The sequence below is a fragment of the Macrotis lagotis genome, chromosome X (genome assembly GCF_037893015.1).
Source record: "Macrotis lagotis isolate mMagLag1 chromosome X, bilby.v1.9.chrom.fasta, whole genome shotgun sequence".
In the NCBI taxonomy this organism is placed as follows: domain Eukaryota; kingdom Metazoa; phylum Chordata; class Mammalia; order Peramelemorphia; family Peramelidae; genus Macrotis; species Macrotis lagotis.
Window position 1 is genome coordinate 393,612,441 of NC_133666.1, and position 20,082 is coordinate 393,632,522.

Consider the following 20,082-nt stretch of genomic DNA (forward strand, 5'->3'; position numbering starts at 1 on the left):
AGAAAGACAAAATCATTTACTTTCAATAGTGTTTCATAAATAAGAAACAAAATTGATTTCATTAGCTCACCTTGTGAAATATTTCACAGCAACAATCCTTGCAGTACTAGATTCAGTTCATCATATTTTTCATTAAGAAATTAGGAATTTTTTATTTTGCTATGATTATTTATAAATATCTTTGTTATTTTACCAGAGAAGTAAAACAATGTTTTAATATTTGGTGGCATGCTTAAGGTGCCCATCAGGATACAAATCCATATTCGAGATCACCATTGGTCTGTTGAAGATTTTTCTATATTTAGAACTTGGTACTGCTAAATCTCCTTTCTTAATTTTTTTATTATTTCCTTTGATATTCTTGACTATTCAAATGAATTTTACTATTATTTTTTCTAATTCAGCAAAATAATAATGTATTAAAAATAAAATGAAAAATTTTTAAAAGCAAAAACTAAATATTGGGATTTGTGGATAGTTGTTTCATAGCCAGTCCTTTAAGTGTCTTGTCCCTTCAAACTTATTTTTATCCAAATATCTCTAATGAGCTCTAGGACCACCCCCCCCCCCAAAAAAGTACCTATAATTAGAAGGGCCTAAGTTTATAAGTAGGCACCAATTATTTTACATGTATTTTATGAAGACAGACTAGTAATCAGATAATTGTGTGTTATACATTATTGTATGGACTCAGTGACTTCTTTTAACAATGACCACATTGAATAGATGAACACATTATGTATGTCTAATTGCCAAGCAGACTAATTTTCTGTGTATTCTTATCCATCATTGCTGTGAACTTTAAGGGTGTTCCAGTCTCAGTTCTGCTTCAACTCACTCTTTTCCCTTCTCTGAAAAACAATTTTGTCATCTGTAAAAATGGAGTTCAGATCTGATATGCAGCTCATATGTGGATTTTACATTAAGAAAACCTGATATATAAAAGTCTGGATTTAAACAGCAGCAAAAAAAAAATTGCTTTATTTAAAAAAACTTTACAGAAAGATAATTTTAAATAAAGAGCTTCCTGGTCCAGTTAAAAATTGACCTTTTTTGCAAAAATATAATTCATAATTTTCTACTCATTAAAAAATATAACTATATTGAAGCATATCTTTCTTTGAAAGAAAGATGCTGTACAAATATAAAAATTATATCACTCCTAAATATTGAAAGTTGATCTGTATTAATAGTACTATACATAATTATACACCAAGTCAAATTCAAAACAAAGTCCTGAGCTTTGCAGTGAATAAATTATTTATTTATTCTAGCTCTTCTCAACTAGGAAAACAAAGAGATGGCATCAATCCAAATTTTCTTCCCTGCCTCTTTCTTAACATAATAAGACATGTTTTACATAGTAGGATGAAAAGAGGTTCTCCTTAGGAAGAAGGTAAAAAAACAAGATGTTTATTCTTGCTTCTTAGAGACTTCTCCCTTGACTCAGACCCTGACTGGCCCCTGGGAAGCACTCAGGAGCAGCTTAATGTATAATGCAGTTTAAATTAGATAATTATGTAACCCGAGCCAATTGATTATTTTGAGCCCAAGTTATTGACCTTGAAGTTCTAAACTGGCCCTGGTAAGGGAAAGGGTGTGATACTAGTAGTTATCCAGTTGAAGAATGGAAAAATGAAAGTTGTTTTTAAGAGGGCAGAATGAAACTCTTCCCCACTTGCACCCCCACCCCCCCACCTTTTTTTTATTTAAATTCTGTTTGTTTTTTCCTCATTAACATAAAGTATTCATAGCACTGAGTCACAATTAAGGGATCCATATAGAAGGTGGTTTGGGCTATTTTTAAAAATATTAATTATAGTTATCTTTTTGTTGTTGTGTGCCTGTAAGATTTTTTTTTTAAATCTCATTACAATTCTGTAGGCCAGGGGTTCTTAACCTTTATTATGTCACAATTACACTGAAATTTAGTTAATGGTAAATTTTTTTAAAAGTTCACAATTCCCCAGTTGAGAACTGCTAAAGTGGATAAATCTTAGTCTACTTCTGGTACATTTATGTGTATGTTTCAAAGGATCCAGGATTTCACATCACCCCAAAGATACCAAGTCCAACATTTCTAAGACTTTGTGGATGATCTTAAAGAGTCGCTGTGGCTAAAAAAATACCCATCACCTTGATAATAAGGATGGTTCCTGACAACAGCTATGCAGTTTATTTCTTGTATTTTAAGCTTTTCCAACTTGGTAAGATCTGTGAGTTTTTGATCTAGAATCATAGCATTTCAGAGCCTGGAAGAGACCTCCACCTACAGCAGGAAGTTCTTAACCTGGGGTCCACAGACCTCAAAAACAAATTTCAGGAAGTGTATGACCATGTATAGGGAGTTGGGGGTGGGGGTGGGAATTACACTTTCATTTCATTATAATTGGTTTCTTTTGTAACCCTGCGTATTTTATCTTATGCATTTAAAAACAGGATTCTGAGAAGGGATTCATAGGCTTCACTAGACTACCAAAAGGGGATCATGGCACAGAAAAGATTAGCAACTCCTACCCTGCAGGAATCCTTCCTCTAATTAATATGTGGTCATTCAGTATCTGCTTGCAGCCTCCAAGGAAGGGTGCTCACCAGATTCTGAGGTGACCCATTCGCCTTGTATATAGCTTTAATTGTAAGGAAATTTCTCCCAACATCAAACCTGCCTAACCTATTGCCACTAGGAGGCACCGATGCCTCATGTTCTTCATTCTAATGATGAAGAGCCCCAATTTTACCAGATAGCTTAGTGAGACAGAAAAGACAGTTTCTGGCCAAAACCTCCTTCCTGGCTAGTCTAAAAACTGACTATGTCCACATCTTAAACTGATTTTATTCAATTTGGAGTGATTAATTACTTTATAAATTGTAAGATTTAATGTTACCCTATTGCCTGCCACCTAGGAGACATTTAACAAATGCTTATTATCATGAAAAGTTACAGTCTGTCATACTAAATATCTATAAAATGCATAATGAACTATATATAATTTGTATCATATTTGATTCTTTATATATATATGTGTAATTATGGATATTTGTATATATCTATAGCTCTAAATACATCTATATATTTTTGCTCTTGAAAGTCGTGTCTGTTAAAGTAGGTGGTTTTCATTTAAAGATGGGAGACCATACATTCACTGCTTTTGCATCCTTCATAGTACTGAGTACAATGTGGAAACAACCAACATGTTATAAATACCTTTGGACAGATTATATAGTTTTAAAATTAAACCCTATGAGGAAATTAGGACACTCTGTAGGAATGGGAAGGGAAGTGCCAAAGAGATCATGACATCTGCCTCAAAGGCCCCTTAGTGAATAGAAATTCCTCCTATGTTATCCTCAAAAAGTAGTCATCCAGCTTCTGCATGTACAATGTGGAAAAGTTTCCTTCACAGTTTTTATTGCTTTGGGAACAGCTGGAGAGATGAACAGTGATTATGTTTCTGTGAGGTTATTTGGGGGTAGTCGGAAGTTGGCCAGTTGCTGTTGTATGTCAAGATGGGAATCAGCCTTGACGCAAAAAGAATAAAATGTTGGTAGGGAATTGGCTTGGAGACAGGGAATGTGTGTTGGAAGAGTAAGTACATTATTGGGTGTGAGAAGATAGAGTAAGTTCAGGGAAATGGTGAGAGAGGTTGAAGGGCAGCAGCAGTTCACCAGTGTTTGCCTTGGTTTTCATTTCCTGGTCATCATCATGATTTGATGGAGTTGTTTATGGATATTTTGGACAGGATTCATGGCTTGGTTGTTCTAATACCCTTATACAATATGATCCATTGTGGGAGCAAGTGATGATGATAGCTGTTGGAACTAATTTGTTCCCAGGATGTTTCTTTGAATCACATCTGTTAAGTTTTCCCCTGATTCCCACCCCAAGATTAGGCTATAGCCACCCTGGCAGAAGCAAATAAGAATTTGTAAAGTGAGTTAGCAACCACACATAGCCACTTTGAAGCATCTCTGGAAGAAAAAGAAGTTTACTCAGGAATTGAGTAAACAATCATAAGAAAGTGATTTGGTTTCCATCCTAGAGGAAAAGGGTGAAAAAAATGTTCTCAACCATTCAAGTTATGAAAAAGAACAAGGTTCCATTAAAAATGTATAAGAAAGAACTTAAGAAGGAATAAAATATTGAAAGAGATAGTAGGAATACCCAGTCTATGTCAGAAAGTTGAATGGTATCAGAATGTTACACAGAGGAAAAAAGGAATTAGCATCACTTAACTGGGGCGTTTAGGTGGCACAGTGGATAGAGCACGAGCCCTGGAGTCAGGAGTACATGAGGTCAAATCTGGACTCAGACACTTAATAATTACCTAGCTGTGTGGCCTTGGGCAAGCCACGTAACCCCATTTGCCTTGGAAAAACCTAAAAAAAAAAGTCACTTAACATTAGAGTTACAAGCATGAGGTTCTTTTTGAGGAAGAAATAAGATCCTTCACAGAAGAAATAGCTTCTTAATGGTCAAAAAACTGGTACTGTAAATCCATAGGTATCTAAAATGATGCAGTGAAAGTGAAAAGAAGAGTTAAACATATGGCTCATGTCTGAAATCTCTACAAATGGAAGATCTAAGTGGTTTTGGGGGCGAGCTGAGTGGGACAGTGGTTAAAGGGCCAGTCAGGATGGTTCATCATCCTGAGTTTAAATCCAACCTCATAATCCTGGACAAGTCTCTTAACCCTATTTGCCTCAGTTATTCCTCCATAAATTGAGTTGAATGGCAAATCATTCCAGTCCCTTTGCCATGAAAACCCCAAATGGGGGTCACAAAGAGTCAGAAATGACTGAACAGCAACTGAGGCCACTGCATCACTTCTACTCATAAGTTCTAAAATGCAGTAGGGTTAAGACATCTGAGTGTTCATAACAAGCTTTGCATTAATATGGGGAGTCTAGGAGCAGAGGGATCAACCAGCTGCTTGAGAAGTGACAAGCCAACACAGATTAGAAAAACAGAGCAGGTTAAAGCTTTCATGATAATCAGTATTGGTTCAGGCCCTTAAACGACTGCTGCCCTCCAATCCTGGGTGAGACTCAGTCTCTTGCCCCCAAAAAAGTCAAAGGAAGAAGAGATTGAATATTACTAGTTGGTTAAGGAATACCAAACTATTTGTTGATGTGACATTAACAATAGAGAAACTTAATGTCTTCCTGAGACATGTATCCAGATATTATCAGAACTCTCCTAAAGTTTTCCAGATCTCAAAAATACTACCCAACTACTAATAATTCATATGGGAATGTTATAGTTCCAGAAGAAACTGAGCAAGAATTTGAAAATAACATGGCTAGAGATGGTGTTTTTATCACTAATACTGAGTGAAAGCAAGAGCTTCTGCAAGGAAAAAATCAGATTTGGGAATGGATCAGCTAATTAAGAAAATGGTAAATGCAAATAGAATTTGAGTTTCTGGGATATGGCTTGAAGGTCCCTATCCTTAAGACTGGGGTGTACTTGATGAGCCTGGTTAAAAAAAATGTATTTGCCTCATCTTAGAAATCTGGACTTTAAACTGAAAAGGAAGGAGTGGGAAGAACAACTGCCTTTGTGCTAAGCATTTGTGAGGATAATTATTCCATATGCTTGAAACTGGAGATTTCAAAAACTATTGTCATTGAGTATGAATGGTTTTCCAGTTACCTTGATACAAGTGTAGTGGTTTGGTACTTCAGAATCCTCATTTCCTGGTCATCAGCTAAAAGAGCAGCCTTTTAACCACTTTTTTCCACATTGTCCAGAACTATAAGTGAAATAGGTTTGAAAATAGACTTTCAGCTAAGGAGCCACCATAACGCATCCTCCTCATATTAGTAGCTTAGATATATAACAATAGCACTTTTCTTCAAATCAACAAAAGTAAAGTGGTACAAGTTTTATATCCCTTGGAAATTGAGCTAGGAAAAAAATGTTAGGTGGCTTACTTAGAGAAAGGAGGTAGAGATCCAAGTTGCCAAACCATGTCTTCTGACTCCAAATTGGCCCTCTACACCAGTGTGTCAAATGGATATAAATCCCTATATATTGACTTGATTTGTTTTCACTTGTGTCTGATTCTTCATGACCCCATTTGGGATTTTCTTGACCAAGATAGTAGAATGGTTTGTCATTTTCTTCTGTGATTCACTTTATAGATTAGGAAGTTAACAGTATCACAGCCCAGTATCACATAGCTAGTAAGTGTCTGAGGTCAGATTTGAACTCAGAAGATGAGTGTTCCTGACTCTAGGACTCATGATCTAGCCACTGTACCACAGAGCCCACATATTGATTTAGAAAACTACAAATTAACATTATCCATGTTGTATTGTGTTTTTATGAATTTTGTTAAGCATTTGCCAGTTACATTTTTATCTGGATGGGGCCTTGGAGTTTTACAAAGGGAATATGACACATCTACTCTAATCTGACATCCTTCAATCATCTGATTATCCATAAAGGATTGACATAAGTTGCTCTGATGCAAATCATTTTAGTATAACTTCTAACATAGAAAACTAGTTGAAGATTGTGTACCAGATGATGGAGACTGAGTGAAATGAAGACATATTGTCATGATAGGCTTTACTGGCAGTTTTGAAGCAGTGACATATGAATAAGTAAATAACATGTGTTACAGAGATTTCTGTAATGTGACACTGGTGGTAATGTTTGCCTTTATAATACACAGCTTCTTTTCTAAAAAAAATCAGATTAGCACCCCCATTATTCTGTCAAGAATGAATGAAGCATTTCTATAACTAGTAAGTAATGTGCAATGAGTAAAAACAAAGGAAATTCAAACACAAAGTAATGTCAATGATCTAGAAATTACAAAAAAAGCTAAGGAAAATAGCTGAAATGTTAGTTTTCAAGTGAGTCTTTAGATAGGAAGACTGAGATTGCCTTCTAGCAAAAAGTTACACAATCATTTGTCTTATTTACTATAAATTATTTGATAAAACCTACAATGCAGAAATCTATATTTGCAGAAATAACAAAATAGGGAAATAACTCTTTAAATAATTCCCAATATCACTGGGCAAGGAGGTACTCTGATGAACTAAGCAAGCAAGCAGCCTTTGTTAAAAAATCACAGGCCAAATAAAGGAAGGCTGAGAAGATCAATTGACAAAATCATGGACAAAATGTCTGTATGTTAATTAATTTTATCACTCCAATAAATAAGTGAAATAAAATTAATAAAAATATTTATTATATAAACTTGAGGAATAATTAAAGCAATTGAATTTGAGGTCGATAGAATTAAATCTAATCCATTTAAATCAATCATTGAGGAAGCATAGTTTAATCATATTTTCCATATATATTTATGTTTATGTATGTGAATATAAATATGTATGTTTATATTACAGATATAACCATAAACAAACAAAAAATACCAGTTGCTTTCTCTGTACTAAACATTGTGCTAATCACTAAAGAAAGAAAAAAAGGCAAAGGAGCTCAATCTAATAGGAGAGACAAGATGAAAACAACTGTACAAATGAGATATAGACAACAGTATATAAACAGGAGATAATCAGTAGAGGTAAGGCACTAGAATTAGGGGGAATCAGGAAAGACTACCTGTAGAAGATAAAATTTTAACTAGGACTTGAAGGAAATCCAGGGAAGTCAGGAAATAGAGATAAGGAGAGAGAGAGATTCCAACTATGGGGAGTTAGGAAATGGGGTGTGTGTGTGTGTGTGTGTGTGTGTGTGTGTGTGTGTGTGTGTGTGTGTGTGTGTGTGTCTGTCCTATTTGAGGAACAACAAGAAAGTCACTGTGCCTGGATCACACGATATATGGCTGGGTTTAAGTTATAAGAAGACTGGACATATAGGTTCTGGACAGGGGAAGGCAGGTTATTAATGACTTTGAACAACAACCAGTTTTTAATTTAATCCTGAGTAGGAGGGGTGACATGGCCAGATATGTACTTCAGGAAGGTCCCCTTGGCAGCTAAATGGAAGTTGGACTGGGATAGGTAGAGAAACCAACCAGCAGGCTCTTACACTAATCCATGTGTAAGGTGATGCCTAAGGGTCTGTGTCAGAGGAGAGAAAAGAGTGTATTAGAGCAATATAACAAAGGTAAACCCTTGCAACAAATTAGATATGGGAGGGGATGGGGATGAGAGAGAAGGAAAAAGAGAATGAAGAGTTGAGAATGATGCCTAGGCCACTGCAAGATGATGGTACCTTAAGGGTAACAGGAAGTTTGAAAAAAGTGATAGTTTAAGGGAGGGGTAGGGAGGTTATCAGTTCAGCTTTGGAAATGTTAAATTTAAAGTGTCCCTGCCAGTTTATGTACTTTCTGTATACACAATCACAGACAGTAGGCAGTTGGATAGGCAAGATTGGAGGTGATCTGAGCTTTCAGGTGGAGCAGTGAATGGGCCTGGAGTCAGGAAGACTTGTTTTCCTATTTAAAATCTGGCCTTTAGACACTAATCACTGTGTGATCTTTACCAAGAAGACCCCAATTGGGGTCACAAAGGTCAGATATAACTGAAAACAACTATTCAAAAGTTCCTTCCAGCTCTAAAGTAATATTGGGGGCATGGGAATGATGGGGTTGGGGGAAAGCTGATGAAAACATTTCTCCTTCCTCTCTCCAACAGGGCCCTTCTCACAATAGGTAAAAAAAAAAAATCAGAGGAGGATTTTCTCCTGAGTTCCCTGACTTTCCAAGTTCCCATTTTTAAGAAATTATTGTTGTAGTTCAGCTTTATGAAGGGTAAAATGGGCTTCTTCAAGGTATCCTGGGAATCTCATTGCTATTCATAATACTGTTGATTTGCAGGAAATGTATATCAACTGAATCTTTGGAAAGCAATTTGGTAGGAGGGCTACCAGTGTATTCACAGTTAGCATTAGTTGAGTCCCTGTCTGTTTGGGCACCTTCTGTAGACAGAATCAGAGTTGGAAGCCCATACCTATACCTTAACAAGAACATCCTCTACTAGAGTCCTGCCAGGTAGTTACCCAGCCTCTACCGGATGGATACCTCCATTTAGAAAGGAATTCAGTGCCAACCAAACAGCCAATTCCACTTTGGGAGAGTTCTGATGATTCAAAAGTTCTTTATGCGGAGTCCAAACCTGTCTCTATAATTTCCACTTGTCACTTATAGCTCCTTGTTCAAAGCCAGTATGTCTCAAATGTTTTGGTCTTAGGACTCCTTCTGTGCTTAAAAAATTTTGAGGGCCCCAAAGAGATTTGTTTATTTGAGATGTTTCTATTGATATTTTTGTTTCTGTTGTTCAGTTGTGACCAACTCTTCATTGCCCCATGGACTACATTATGCCAATACTGTCCATGGGGTTTTCTTGGCAAAGATACAGGAGTGGTTTGCCATTTAAACTGGTTAAATGACTTTCCCAGGGCCATACAGGTAGTACACGTCTGAGGCCAGATTTTAACTCAGTTCTTCTGACTATAAGCCCAGTGCTCTATTCACTGAGCCTAACAGGTCACCTAACAGTGCATCAGTGTTCCTGTTTTCCCACATCCCTTCCAATATTTATCTTTTTCCATTTTTTCATCTTTACTGAATTAATGAGTTAGAATCTCATAATTGCCTTGATTTGCCATTATTAGTAGTATTTTATAGCATTTTTTCATGTAGATATAAATAACTCAGATTAATTTCTTTTTTTTTTAACAAGGCAAATGGGGTTAAGTGGCTTGCCCAAGGCCACACAACTAGATAATTATTAAGTGTCTGTGATCAGATTTGAACCCAGGTACTCCTGACTCCAGGGCCAGTGCTTTATCCACTGTACCACCTAGCTGCCCCCAGATGAATTTCTTTAAGAACTTTCTGTTCATATCTTTCAATCATTTATTTTTTGAGACTGGTTCTTATTACTATAAGATTGAATGATATATATGTATATTTCTTATGTCTTTTTCATATACATATATACACATATATATTTGTATATACATACATATACATAAGTGAGAAGAGAGAGAAAATCAGACCTTTTTAGAGAATCATGCTACAAAAAAATTTTCCCAAATTATTGTCTTCCTTTTAATCCTTTTTAATTTTATGTAATCAAAATCATCCATTTTAGTTTCTGTGATCCATTTTGTCCCAGGTTTGATCATAAACTTTTCTTCCTTACATAGATCTGATAGGTAATTTTTGTTCCATTTTTTCCTTATAGATCTATCATATGACTTTTTATAGTTAAATCGAGGATCCATTTGGCATTTATCTTAGCATAAGGTATTCAGTGTTGGTGCTAATTTAATTTCTTCCATATTACTCTCCTACAAGCAGTTTTTAATCAGATGTGAATACTTATCCCCTGGGTTGTCTGAGTTTATTGAACATCAGGCTACTAGGTTTGGTTGCCTCCATATATTGTGTAATTGATTTGTTCCACTAGTTTTTAACCAATATCAAACTGTTTTAAGGATTACTGCTTTATAGTAGAGTTTGTGTTGGTATTAATAGGTCCCTTTCATCCCCCCACCCTTGTTCTTTATTTCCCATGTAATTAACTTTTTTGCTTCTATGTGAATTTTACTTTTCCCCCTAGTTCTGTAAAGTAATCCTTTGATACTTTGGTATGGCATTATATAAATATAAGTAGTATTATCATTTTTATTATGATTAGCTCAGTCTACCTATGAGCAATTAATCCCTCCAATTATTTAGGTTTGTCATTCATTATGCTTGTGAGGGGTGGTTTATAGTGATATTTCGAAGTTCTTATTTGTTTCTTAGTAGTATTTTTTACATTCTGTGGCTGTTTTAAATAACATTTCTCTTGCTATCTCGTCTGTATTTTTCTTGGAATTATTAGAAACACTGATGATTTGAATGGATTTAATTCATGTCCTGAAATTTTGTTCAAGTTACTAATTTTTCCACTTTATTTTTAATTGACTCTCTAGGATTCTGTAACTATGCTATATAATATCATCTGCAGAAACTGATAATTTTATATCTATGTTTCATTTCTCAGTTTCTTTTTCTTGTTTTATTGTTGTAGACCTCATTTCTATGTCAAATAGAAGTGGCAATAATGAACATCCTTGTTTCACCATTGCTTTTATTGGGAAAGATTCTAGTCTATCCCTATTAAATATGATGCTAGCATTTAGTTTTAGATAGATATTATTAACCATTTTGGAAAGGTATGTTTATTATTATATCTTTTAATAGTTTAAAAATGTCAAAAATTGTCAAAGACTTTTTCTGTGTCTATTGATATAGTCAAATAACATAGCGTAAAAGTGTAAAGTTTACAGATTTCCTAATATTAAAATTAATTCTGTATGTATAGTATAAATTCATCCTTATAAAATATAATCTTAGTGATAATATTATTTTAATCTCTTTGCTAAAATTTTATTTAAATTTTTTTCATCAACATTCATTAAGGATATTGATCTATAGTTTTCTTTTTTTTGTGTTAACTCTCCCTTGTTTATGTATCAAGTTATGTCATAGAAAGAACTTAGTAGGATCCCTTACTTTGCTATTTTTGCATATAGTTTATTTAATATTGAAATTCTCTTCTACTTGACAGTTCTATATATTTTAACACAGATTTTTTATTTCCTCTCCTCTCCCACTCACCCTCCAACAGATCTTTTCTTTATCAAACTAAATGTCCCCAGATCCTTTAATCCATGTTCATATTATTATCCAGATCAATGGCAGCAGTGCAACAAACTGGATTCAGAGACAGAGGACTTGAGATCAAATCCTAGCTCTTACCACTTAAAATCTGTATGACCTTGAAGTAGAGACCAATGTGGGAGGTGTCCCAGGCTGGCCAGGGCTGCTTCTGGGGTCGACAGTAGGGAGATCTACCACTAGTGAAATGCCTCATCCCACACAGATACAAATATAGGGGTAGCAAGAGCTTCTTTCACTATGAAATAAAGTAAAAGAAGGAAAAAAATTATCCTCAACTTCTTTTTATTTCAGCATGGTAGCAGTCCTGCCTTCTAATATTAGAGACCCCAGGCCTCAGCTCATCTACACAATGATGGTGTTAGACTAAATGGTTAACTCCCTTCAACTTGAAATCTGTGATCCTGTGGTCTGAACATGACAGAGTTCAGTGGAATTCTTAGGTGTCTCATCCTAGATGCCATACCAATATTAGCAAAGGAAAGGAGTAAGCATTTATTAAATATTTAGTATGTTCCCTCCTCTATGCTGGGCACTTTACAATATTATCCCATTGGATACTCACAATTAAATTGGGAATTAAATGCAATTATTATGCCCATGTTACAGCTAAGAGAACTGAATAGAGAGAGGTTAAGTGATAAGGGTGACACAGCTAATAATTGGTGGATTCTGGATTCAAATTCAGGTTTTCCTGATTTTAGTCCTAGCACTCTATTTACCTTATGTCACTTTTTTGGTTGCTGAGTACTCATACTTTTAACTCATAATAAAGTTCCATACCACAAAAACCATTGAAGGGTTTATTGTCCTGTACTTGTTCCATTAATTTTTTCAAATACAAGTATAGGATTTTATGCTTATTAAATTCAGTCTTGTTATTTCCCATTCTAGGTTGTCAAGTTCATTTTGAATTCTGAATCTAGCTATCATTCAAAATACTAACTATTCCCTGTCAGTTTTACATCAACTACACAATTGATAAACAGGCTATTTTTACCTTCTCCTAAATAAGTGATTAAAAAAAACTGAATAAAATAGGTCAAGGGTCTGTTCCCTAGAGCACATCAATATAGACCTACCTCCAAGTTGAAACTGAATTATTAAAGGATATTTTTTAGATATGATCATTTAATCCATTTCTAAATTCACCTAACCATAGTCCAGATCTCTCCATTGTGTACACAAGAATTACATGAAAAACTTTATCAAAAGTTTTTACTATTTTACTATGTCTTATCTACAAATATAATGATCTTGTCATTAAAAAAATCAGCTTGGACAGCTAAGTGATGCAGTGGATAGAGCACCGGCCCTGGAGTCAAGAGGATCTGAGTTCAAATGAGGCCTCAAACACTTAATAATTGCCTAGCTGTGTGACCTTGGGCAAAGTCACTTAACCCCATTACCTTTAATAAAATTAAAATAATAAAAAAAAATCAGCTTATTCTGGCATGACTTAATCTTTTTTATTTAATTTGACATTTTATTATTCCAGTTACATGCTATGTTTTTCATCATTCATCCATTTGCAAATTTATAAGTTACACATTTTTCTACCACCCTTCCTTCCCTCCCCCCTCCCCTTGGAGGCAAACAGTTTGGGAAAAGTTGTACACATACCTTTGTGTTTAACATAGTTACATATTAGTAACTTTGTGTAAGAGGAATTAGGACTGGGGAAAAGAAAGAAAAGCATGAGATAGAAAGGGAAAAACCTAAGAGAAATTTTTAAAAAGTGAACATAGTATACATTCAGATTCCATGGGGTTTTCCCCCCTCTGGATGTGGATAACATTGTCCATAGCAGATCTCCTAGGGTTGACATGATCTTGATGAAGCCATGTTCTTCATTACTTCCCATTCTAAATATTTATAAACACATCTCTTATTAGCTTTAATTAGGAATTAAAAGTCAAACTAATAAGTCTATAGTTCATTGCTGATTGGAAAGGCAGGGAGTTGGATTGGAAGGGAGGGTTGCTTTTTGATTTGTAATTCAAAATATTTGATTATTCCTACTCCTATGGTACCTCTTCCATATTCCATGATTGTTCAAAGACAGTTTATTGGTCGAAGCCAAGCAATCCTATCTCTAGCTTTCCCATTATCCTAGGAGGAACTTCAGCTGGGCCTCAACTTGAATTCATGAGACCATCTAGATAAACTCTTAGATCATATAATTTTTATTTTACTTTATCTCCATGTTAGCGATTTTTATTTTAGCCTTCCTAGACCAAAAATTATTCTCCTTAGCAAAGCATCTTCTATGTTCATCTTTGCAGTTGTCCTTGCTCCCAAATTTTGTTCCCAAAATATTTAAAACATTCTTTGTGGTACTTGCCATTTATCAATAATCTCAGCTCAGCTTACACTCCCAAAACTATTCTTATGTGACTCTGTCACTCTTAGATTGTGTTAATTTTCAAGTACCTGCCTGAAGCTTTCATCTTCCATGTATATATATATTTTATAGAAGTCAGAAGTCAGAGATTTCCCTATATATATCCACCTTGTTTCTTTCAACAACTCCTACTCTTCTCCAATGGGATCATTTGTGTTTGTAGCACCAGTCTTTAGTTTCACATCCCTCTTGGACTGACTTCTTCCAAGAGAATTTTAAAATATGATTTTAAAATTTTAGTTATATAAATTTTATTTTAAACCAGTACTGAGTTTGAACAGAGCATCTGTTATTCCTTACTCTCCTTATATGACCAGTACAGCTCCTTTTCTGTGCTTATATTGTCTGAATGATGTCCTTTATACAGCACAGCATAATGACCAGAGAATCAGACTTATAGTCAATGACTTGTTTTTGTCTCAGATATATACTAGCCATATGACAGTGGGCAAGTTACTTGACCCATCAGAAATTCTTTAAAAGATTGAAAGATAGATTCTCATTCTACATTAGTGAAATGAGTTTCCACATTAGGAATTTCCCCAACTTGAAGAAATCATAAGATCAGCCCCACCACCACCCAAAAAGTCCCTTGTACTTCCTCTTGCACGTAGATCATTGTTAGCTATGTGCTAAAAAATCTGTTTTAATTCTGTAATTCAGCAAGCATTTTGTCAGCACCTACTTGGTGCTGAGCACTATACGAAATAATAAGTATTGGGGAGATAAAGGCAAAAACCTCCTACAGACCCTATACTCAAAACATGCAACCTATTGTTACCACCACACACACACACACACCTCTCCATGTGATCTTGGGGGTTGCCCATAATTTTAGTTTCTTGAAAATTTTGTATTCCAAGATTCATAATCATCCAGCATCACCAAGAGAACATTTGTATTAAAATGATATCCTTTTGTATTGGAGAACAGCTTGGGATTCTTAAAGTCACTGCATAATTTCACAGATGCTATTCATCCCTTTCTTTTCCTCCTGTTCAGTTCTGGGCCCAATCCTTTGTCTATCTGAAGTGCCAATTCTTTATCTATAAACTGATATTCTCAGTGGATTGCCCATCCAACTATTTGTCAATAAGGCAAGAAGATGGTACAGTGAATAGAATGTTGGACCCACATTCAGAAAAACTTAGTTCAAATCCAATCTGCCTGATACTTAACAGCTGAGTGACCCTGGGCAATTCACTCAACCTGTCTGTTTCCTAATCTGTAAAAAATAGTAATAATAAAAGCATCTACTACCCAAAGATATTCTGAAAATAGATTTTTTTATAAAGTATTCTGTAAATTGTAAAGCACTTATACATAGATGCTTGCTACTAAAAGCTACCCATGTGACAATTTTTACTTCCCTTGGGAGAAGTCAGTCCAAGAGGGATATGTTTCATCCTTGAGTTGTTGCGTTTTGTTTTATTTTAATGTGGATTGTTAAAACCAATCTCATTTGACTAATCATGGAGTTTATTGAGGATGCCATGTGACAGATATATGGAGCCCTTTCCTTGTTATTCAGCAAGTTCTGCAGGCTTCATTACAGACGTGTTTGGCATTAAGATAAAAACCCTTTTCATTACATTACATTTTCAGAGATTGCTCTATGCATTAAATAATAGGTTTCATTTTTCCTAATATCTGTGAAAATATAACTAACTAACCAAGGATTAAACATCCAGGGAAGTAATGAACCTGGGTGCTTGGACACCACCAACTTAGTTTGTTTTGGCCAACATGACCTATGCTGAAATTTGATAGCTATTTATTTAGCCAGTTCTGTTCTTCCTTTCTCCAGTTTGATTTATTTCAGCATAACAAACAGCCACCAGTTTATCTGTGGTTCAGGCTATGGTTGAGCCATCTGTAGGTGGCTGTAAGCTTAACATAATTTAAGCAAGCCTGTGCTCCCAAATAGCAGATGTACTAAATCCATGCTTTCACTTAAAAATGAGAATTCCAAAGAAAGTCAATTAGCCCAAAATTAGTAAAATTATAAAAATCAATTTGAAGAAGACTTTAATGCCCTACACTTACTCCAGGAAATAACAATATGGAGTTGTGTTTCACTGTAAGATATTGTCCTTTTTTTTTTAGTCATGACTCTTTGTAACCCCATTGGGATTCTCTTGGAAGAGATACTGATATGATTTTTCATTTTCTTTTCCTGTTCATTTTACAGAAGAGGAAATTGAGGCATAGTTAAGTGACTTGCACATGTTCACACAGCCACTAAGTATCTGTAAGATACACAGAATTTTTAGAAGTCACCTTACCTCATACCTCTATAAATAGTGTTTTGAACCTTTTGATGATGTAGGAAATAAAAGGTCTTTCAAAAAACTATGCAGAATTAAGGATGAAGGGGGGGGGAGAAAACTAGAAGCAAAACCAGAGATTTTTTCCATTTTTAATGAAAAAACTTAACAACTTGGGCAGGCTGTCTCCTTACAGACTAAAAATTCAACTAATATTTTTTAGATACCATTCAGAAATAGATTTTTTTAATCCAATACTAGGAGGTATTTTTTTTAAAGATTGCTTTTATGATTCCTTTGGAAATCAGCAAGGATACTATGTAGATATATATGTAAACAAAATTTGGTATTTTACTTATAATCAGCTTTCCATGATTTGTGCTGAGAGATAGGTGATGTATCCGAAAGTAATTTCTCAATCTGGAAAAAGTTGTACATATTTCTCTGCAGTAGATTTCTAATGTTAAAAGTCATCTTGCATTCTTTGACTAAATATAATATCCTAAGCAATAAAGAGCATTCTTTAATAAAGAGGAAACCAACCTAAAATTCAGATTTGCTTGTGGGTGGTTCATAAAGCAGCAAATTTACAAAATATGGAGGATTAACTTGAAATGTGAAATATTTGTGACAAAAGCCACCTCTAGTTCCACAATATAGTATTCATTTTATATGCAAGTGATTTGACTAAATTAACCAAATAAATGTATTATCTAACACTTCACAGTATTTTAAAGGGGTTTTTTAAAGTGTTATGAATTTGTCTCATGAAAAGAACACAGACTCTTTCAGGTCTCTAGGACCAGCAAGCAAATAAGTAATGTCTTGTCCATACTTAACCATGTCTCCTAAAAAAGAAGTCAAGAAACTTGGGTCTCAGCTTTGCTATCAGCTCACTGTGAAAAACTAAGACAGTCATTTACCTTCCTAGGACCTCAGTTTCTTTACATGTACAATGAGTATAGTGAGCTGAAATGATATCTAAGAAAAACCCTTCTAGCTCTGACATTCCATGTTTACATTAACCTCCAAAGTTTTGTTTTTAATATAGGGCAGGCTCTAATTTGTATATCAAGTAAATACCACACTATTTGTTTGGATCCATCTCCAGTCATACTGCTCTTTATCTTGCCTCTAGACCCAGATGGCTTTAGTGGAGAAAGTGGCTTTGCACAGGTCCCCCTCATTTAATCCAATTTACTTATAAGCCATGGCATCACCTTCTTGAAGTCAAGGTCCTCTCTAGGAACCCTAGGGGTGTGTGTGTGTGTGTGTGTGTGTGTGTGTGTGTGTGTGTGTGTGTTAGATAATACATTTGTTTGGTTAATTTAGTCAAATCTCACACACACACACACACACACAAAATTATTTAGTGGCAACTAGATGGTACAGTAAATAGAGCAGAGTAGGTTCTGGAGTCAGGAAGACCAGAGTTCAAATTGGGCCTTTGATACTTACTAGATATGTGACCCTGGGCAAGTCCACCAAACACTGTTTGCCTCAGTTTCCTCACAGTTTCCTCATCTGTAAAATAAGCTTGGAGAAGGAAATGCCAAATCATTCCAGTATATTTCCCAAGACAATCCTAAATGGGGGTCATGAAGAAGAGTAGAACACAACTGAATAATAACAAAAGCAATAACAACATACAAATAGCTATAAGCCATATGTGGTGGCACATGTTTTTAATTTCTACTGCTGGGAAGGCAGAGACTAGAGTACAGGTGTTCCAAGCTGGAGAACAGCAAAAGCCAATGGGTGTATGCCCACTGGCTGCCAGGTGTTTGGTGGGGCAAACTAGCCCAAGCCAGAAGCAAAGCAGGACAAAACTTCTTTGCCCACCAGTTTTTATATCAGACCCAGGAGCGACCTTTGCATTTCCAGCCTAGACAAGATAAGTGGGGGGAAAAGAAGAGAAATAATTACTGGTAATAACTGAAGTTTTCTTCAGTAAAGGGAATAAGTAAGAAGAGTCCTGTGGTCTTTTTCACTGGAAGTTTCTGTATGAATGTATCTTTTTGATTTGACTGAATTCTAAGGAGCAGAGGGGGGAAAAAAAGGAAAAAAGATTAGTAATGTTCTCTTTTTTTTCATGTCAAGGACAAGGACATGAGAAATGTACATTTCTCTCCATGCCAGCTAAAGCCCTGAGATGACCTGAGATATTATAAGGGCAAGAGACAGCTGTTCTTATAAATGATCCTTTTTTTCCTGGCACAGAGGGACATACCCACCTTGTCATCACATTTGCCAGTTGGCAGGGTTAGGCCCCAAATGAAAGTCTCTTGTACATAGGAAGCTGTTCCACAAATTACTTGACTGCACTGTTTTATCTAAGAAAGCATTTCTGTCTATTTTGTCTTTCCATTTGCTATATATATATATGACTTTGAATAAACAGTTTCTTTTCTGTACAACTTAGTTTCTTCATCTGTAAATCTATAAATAGTCGCTTGGGTAGTTGTGAGGGTCTGATGAGGAAACATCCTTGAGTTCATTTTGAAAATGGGCTGTGGCAATGCATTATTATTTTCCTTTATCTATAAAATAGAGGAAGAAAGTGGGATTAATTAATAACTGAGTGACCTTCCAACTCTAAGGTTTTATATTTCTATGATTTTTTTTTCTTAAGTATGGCTTCATCATCTGACTACAAGTTAGAATGTCTGGTACCTGTGAGTTCTAATTGAATCATCACCTCCTTGGGACTTGACATATTTATCCTCTATTGTAGGTTTACCATCTGGAAAACGAACAGAAACCATCAGAATAACATAATTCATTAATGTTGATATACAAAGTTTCATACTACACTTTGAATTAAAAAAGCAAACTAAAAATAGCATTCTTTTTCAAGACCCATATGGGAAGGATTTGAACCTCCCTTTTCCTGTTGGCTCCCATTATCTTACATGTATTTAAATCAGCAATATGAAAAGACCAAGGAACCTTGGGATCCCAGAATCTCTTCGTATAATAAACAAGACTCCTAAGGATCATGTACTTTGAAATCACCTAATCATGCTTTGTCCCTCTGCTACCTTTACATCCCTTTAACAGCTCTTGCTCTAGTGACTGGTAGCTAAATACTGCACATTGCTGGGGGATTAGTCAACAAGCTGTTTGTAATGCATTGAAGCTTTGAGAGGGCTAAGGAACAGTCACATTACTGTACTGTGAGTGTGCCAGCTTCCAGAACAGGGCCTCTTGAAAAGAGTGGGCTACTAGTCTTGCAAAGCCCTTTATGAATGGTGTGTTGCTTCAGACATTACTAATCTGCTTTGGCAGATTGAAGCCATGTGTTTCTGCACATTGTCCTCAGCCAGCAAGGCCCAAAGCTAGCATTTCCAAGACAGTGCAGCCAACCGCAGCTGTGGAAGTCTCCAAAGACTTTTATCTTTTATCCATTTCATAAATCTTTGGGACATTGCAATGGAGATGGATGTCCCTGTCTTTACTTTTTTATTTTTATTTTCAAATAAGGAAATTTTTTCTTTTTTTGCTTTCTTGTTCCATCTAATCAGCTATTTTTCCACAAGAAGTCTGGAAAGAAGATTCTCCATGGTGTAGCCTACCATCAGCCGGATTTCACTTTAGGAAACAGGCACAGGAATGTTCTACCAGGAGTCATTGGCTATTTCTTTTTATGTAGCTCATATTTCTATCCACTCTGTGATATAAACAATTCAGGTGTTATTAACCCAACTCTTTCGGGTCCAGTCCCATTATGTAGTTGGTGTAAGGGGTTCAATAAGAA

The 20,082-nt window shown here is 35.4% G+C and overlaps 1 protein-coding gene across 4 annotated transcripts in view; it reads left to right on the plus strand.

Moving 5' to 3' along the window:
* Positions 1–20,082, plus strand: part of ZNF704 (zinc finger protein 704) — a 321,346-nt gene that overhangs the window by 254,774 nt on the left and 46,490 nt on the right. The gene's annotated exons all lie outside the window — the stretch shown is intronic.